This window comes from Hylobates moloch, unplaced genomic scaffold, assembly GCF_009828535.3.
Source record: "Hylobates moloch isolate HMO894 unplaced genomic scaffold, HMol_V3 SCAFFOLD_12, whole genome shotgun sequence".
NCBI classification, from domain to species: Eukaryota; Metazoa; Chordata; class Mammalia; order Primates; family Hylobatidae; genus Hylobates; species Hylobates moloch.
In genome coordinates, this window is record NW_026652287.1 from 39,272,939 (window position 1) to 39,278,728 (window position 5,790).

Below are 5,790 nucleotides of genomic sequence, written 5' to 3' on the forward strand. Positions count from 1 at the left end.
ATGACCAAAGTTTTCTGGTCGGTGCCACTTGAAGGATGGAGCTGCTGTTGTCTGAGATTATGGCAGGTTGGAGTGGAGGGAGGTGGTTTAGGGATGAGAGCTGTGGGTAACATCCCTCCCCTAGCTGGGCTGTTTGGGTTTGAGAGGCGTGTTAGATGAGGAAATGAGGGGTGGGCAGTTGTATCCAAGAGTCTGGAGTGGCGGGGAGGGGCCCCACCTGGATCCGACGGTCTCACCTGAGTGAATGGAACCAAGAGAGTTACACCATCTTAAATTGTCAAGTCCATTAATATGTCGGCACAGATAATCACAGTGCATAGGCAAAGCTTGAGCTACCGGGGTGTTCACCCCAACATTTTATCTAATAAAAGTGAAACCAGGCTGGGCGTGGTGGCTCATACCAGCCTGGACAACATAGTGAGACCGCCATCTCTAAAAAATACGAAAATTAGCCAGGCGTGGTGGTGCATGTGTAGTCCCAACTACTCAGAAGCCTGAGGTAGGAGGATCGCTTAAGCCAAGGAGGTCAAGGCTGCCATGAGCCATGAATGCACCACTGCACTCCAGCCTTGGGTGACAGAGCAAGACCCTGTCTCTCTTTTTTTTTTTTTTTTTTTTGAGATGGAGTCTCACTCTGTCACCCAGGCTGGAGTGCAGTGGCGCATGGTCTGTGCTCACTGCAAGCTCCACCTCCCAGGTTCACGCCATTCTCCTGCCTCAGCCTCCCAAGTAGCTGGGACTACAGGCACCTGCCACCACGCCCGGCTAATTTTTTGTATTTTTCATAAAGACGGGGTTTCACCATGTTAGCCAGGATGGTCTCGATCTCCTGACCTCATGATCCGCCCGCCTTGGCTTCCCAAAGTGCTGGGATTACAGGCTTGAGCCACCGTGCCCGGCCAAGACCCTGTCTCATAAAAAAAAAAAAAAAAAAAGTGAAACCAACGAAAAAAACCCAGCAGCCAGAGCCTACATAAGTATCAGCCAATACGGGGGATGATTAAATCGTGACATTTCTATACTACACGATATTATGTTAGATTTGATATTGCAGAGAAATATTTAAAGACTGGGGAAAATGGTCAAGATGAATGGTTTTGTGAACAAAGGCAGGTCTTGATAACATACATGTAGTATTCCCCTGGCTCTGTAAAGTATGCGTGCTTAAAAATGTCAGGAAGGTATTTTGTTTGTAGTTGTTTTTTTTTTTTCCGGGATTTCTCAATCTCAGGGCCGTTGTCCTTAGGGGCCGAATCATTCTTTGTGGTGGAGAATGTCCTGTGAGTATCTAGTTTCCATCAATGCCAGTGGCGTTTCATTCCCCGAGCTATGACAACCCCAAATGTCTCCAAGTATTTCCAAATATCCCCTGAGGAACAGAATCACCCCCTGGCTGAGAGCCCCAGTTCTAGATAAATGTGTGGTTGCTTGTCATGAGGGGGATGGGTTATTTTATCAGAGAAAACAACAGAAGAAACAGGACAAGAGAGGTGTCTGTAATCCCAGTGCTTTGGGAGGCCAAGGCGAGTGGATCGCTTGAACCCAGGAGTACAAGACCAGCCTGGGTGACATAGTGAGATCCCATCTCTACAAAAAAATTAAAAATTAAAAAATTAGCCAGAAGTGGTGGTGTACACCTGTAGTCCCAGCTACTTGGGGGACTGAGGTGGGAGGATTGCTGGGGCTGGGGGAGGTCAAGACTGCAGTGAGCCATGATTGCGCTGTTGCATTCCAGCCTGGGCAACAGAGCAAGACCTTGTTTCAGAAAAAAAGAAGAAAGAAGAAGAAAGAAAGGAAAAAAAAAAGGAAAGAAAAGGAGAAAAAAAAGGAGAAAAAATAGGCTAAAAAGGAGAAAAAAGAAAAGGGAGCCAAAGATTCTCAGCCTGAGGCTCCCGGGCAGGTGGGGTGGGGATGGCTGAGCCTCCTAGTGCCTCACGAGGACCTCCCTCCCCTAGCTGGGCCTGGTGCGCTTCCACAGCGTGGGGATCATGGGTCTCAACTCAGAAGAGTGGGTCATCGCCAGCATTGGTGCCATCATGGCAGGGTAAAGGGCACACGGCCTCTCCCCGGAGTGTTTTGGGGGCAGGAAGCCACCAGCCCACCTTCTATGGGATCCCAAGGAAGAGTCCTCAGGACAGGGAGCTGACAAGAGCTCCCACTTAAGTCTATGCTTGGTGGGATTTTTCAACGGCCCAGTCCTGAGCATGCTCAGCTCACCCTCCCAGACAGTCTCTACCCAGTGAACTCATATACATCCTGTGAAGCCCCACACTCATGTCCCCTCTTCCAGAAAGCCCTCCCCACTTCTTGAGGCTCTCCAGCACTGAGCCCTCTCTCCACCCATCCAGAACACTGGGAAACCTCTTGAGAGCAAGATCCAAGCCTGGACTGTCCCTGAATTCCACCTCCCAACAGGGTATGTTGTGAGTGTCAGGTGCTGGGGATTCCCAGGAACCTTGCACTCACCCAGCAGTGAGTAGCTGGGATTACAGGCATGCGCCAACATACCCGGCTATTTTTTTTGCATTTTTAGTAAAGACAGGGTGTCATCATGTTGTCCAGGCTGGTCTCTAACTCCTGGCCTCAAGCGATCCGCCCGCTTCAGCCTCCCAAAGTGCTGGGATTACAGGCATGATCCACCATGCCTGGCTGATACCAATTTTAAATAATAATTAATATGCTAAGAGCTCTAATGGAAAAAGCAGACAGAACCTACAACAGGTGGGTTCTTGTAAGCAGAGAGATGGAAACTCTAAGAAATCAAAAGGAAATGTTGGTCATCAAAAACACTGACATAAAGAAAGCATGCTTCCAGTGGGCTCGGCAGTGGACTGAATACGGCCGAGGAAATCATGAGTGAACCTGAAGCTGGGTCAATAGAAACATCCCACGCCGAAAATCTTAAAGAAAAAAAGAGGCCAGGCACGGTGGCTCATGCCTATAGCCCCAGCACTTTAGGAGGCCGATGTGGGAGGACTGCCTGAGCCCAGGCACTCAAGGCCAGTCTGAGTAACTTAGCAAGACCCTGTCTCTATTTAAAAAAAAAAAAAAAATTAATTAAGAAGAAAAAAGAAAAGACAAAAACACAATGAAATGAAATGAACAAATGGAAAAGAACCGTGGGACAATACAGAAAGTGTAACATACACATAATGAGAGTTGGTTACAGATCTGAGGCCGAGGCCAGCGGATCACCTGAGGTCAGGAGTTTGAGACCAGCCTGGCCAACATGGTGAAACCCTGTCTCTACTAAAAATACAAAAATAGCCAGGTGTGGTGGCAGACGCCTGTAATCCCAGCTACTCGGGAGGCTGAGGCAGGAGAGTCACTTGAACCTGGAAGGCAGATGCAGTGAGCCGAGACCACATGACTGCACTCCAGCCTGGGCAACAAGAGCAAAACTCCATGTCAAAAGAAAAGAAAAAGAAAGAAAAAATAAAAAATCACTGAGAATTCTCCAGGAACTCACCAAGTATCAACAAGGAGACATTTTAAAAAAATTAAGGCCAGGTGCAGTGGCTCGCTCCTGTAATCCCAGCACTTTGGGAGGCCAAGGTGGGAGGATCACTTGAGCTCAGAAGTTCAACACCAGCCTGGGCAACATAGCGAGACCTCATCTTTACAAAAATTAAAAAACAGAAAAAAAAATTAGCTGGGCCCGATGGCATGTGCTTGTGGCCCCCGGCTACTCAGGAAGCCAACGTGGGAGGACTGCTTGAGCCTGGGAGGGCGAGGCTGCAGTGAGCCGTGAAAGCTCCACTCCACTCCAGCCTGGGTGACAGAGTGAGACCCCACCTCAAAAAACAAAACAAACAGGTGGGGCGCAGTGGCTCATGCATGTAATCCCAGCACTTTGGGAGGCCAAAGCAGGCAGATCACCTGAGGTCAGGAGTTCAAGACCAGCCTGGCCAACGTGGTGAAACCCCCTCTCTAAAAAAATACAAAAATTAGTCGGGCATGATGGTGGGTGCCTGTAGTCCCAGCTACTTGGGAGGCTGAGGTGGCAGAATCATTTGAATCCAGAAGGCAGAGGTTGTAGTGAGCCAAGATTGTGCCATTACACTCCAGCCTGGGTGACAGAGTGAGACTCCGTCTAAAACAGAAACAAATTAAAATTAAAACGTCAGAACAACGATAAAAATATTCTGAAACATAAGCAGATTCATTTATATGAAGAAAAAAGCATGCAAGAATATCTGGGAAAATTCTGAAACAGAATTATAAAGGGAAACTACCACTACCAGACTTTTTTTTTTTTCAGACGGAGTTTCACTCTTGTTGCCCAGGCTGGAGTGCAATGGCTTGATCTCGGCTCAACGCAACCTCTGCCTCCCGGGTTCAAGCGATTCTCCTACCTCAGCCTCCTGAGTAGCTGGGATTACAGGTATGTGCCACCACATCCAGCTAATTTTGTATTTTTTAGTAGAGACAGGGTTTCTCTATGTTGGTCAGGCTGGTCTCAAACTCCCGACCTCAGGTGATCCGCCTGCCTCGGCCTCCCAAAGTGCTGGGATTACAGGTGTGAGCCACTGCGTCCGGGCACATTACCAGATATTAATTAGGTCACACAGTGGCAGAAATGCAAAGGTGAGTACTGTGCATATGAGGGAAGCCAGGGAGAGACACAAACGTATGCAGGAATTGAAAAATGCAACCAAAGACGGCATCTCAAATAAGTGAAGACAGGTTATTCAATAAATGGGGTGGATCACCTTGCATAGCTATTGGGGAAATAGAGCTGGGGCCCTACCTCATGGCTAAATAAATTCCAGATGGAACAAATTGAAATGTGAGAAAGAAAGAGGGAAGGGAGGCAGGAAAAGGGGGAAGAAGAATTGAATTCCTAAGAGAAATCGTGGGAGAACTTAAAAGAAAAACACCCTAAACAATAAACAATAACAGCCCAAAAACCATTTCAAGGAAAACTTGATAACTTGATAATGGATCACTTGAGGTTAGGAGTTCCAGACCAGCTTGGGTGAGAGTGAGACTCCATCTCAAAAAAAAAAAAAAGAAAAGGAAAAAGAAAAAGAGCCAAGTGCAGTGGCTCCCGCCTGTCATCCCAACACTTCGGGAGGCCGAGGTGGGTGGATCATGAGGTCAGGAGTTCAAGACCAGCCTGGCCAAGATGGCGAAACCCCATCTCTACCCAAAATACAAAAATTACCAGGGCGTGGTGGCGCACTCCTGTAATCCCAGCTACTTGGGAGGCTGAGGCAGGAGAATGGATTGAACCCGGGAGGTGGAGGTTGTGCTCAGCTGAGCTCCCACCGCTACTCTCCAGCCTGGGTGACAGAGCAAGACTCCATCTCAAAAAAATTAAAATTGGCTGGGCGTGGTGGCTCATGCCTGTAATCCCAGCACTTTGGGAGGCTGAGGCGGGCGGATCACGAGGTCAGGAGATCGAGACCATTCTGGCTAACACAGTGAAACCCTGTCTCTACTAAAAATACAAAAAATTAGTCGGGCGAGGTGGCTGGCGCCTGTAGTCCCAGCTACTCGGGAGGCTGAGGCAAGAGAAGCGTGAACCCCAGGGGGCGGAGCCTGCAGTGAGCCGAGATTGCACCACTGCACTCCAGACTGGGTGACAGTGAGACCCCATCTCAAAAAAAAAAAAAAAAAAATTAAAATTAAAATTAAAAATTAGAAAAAATCCTGGGCAAGTCGACTTGCTGAGGCTGTTTCTTTATCTGTAGACAGGGATGAAGCAGTGCCCACCTCATGGAGTGCTTGTGAAGAGTCCATGAGAGAACTCTTAGGGAAAGCCTTTTTTTTTTTTTTTTTTTTTTT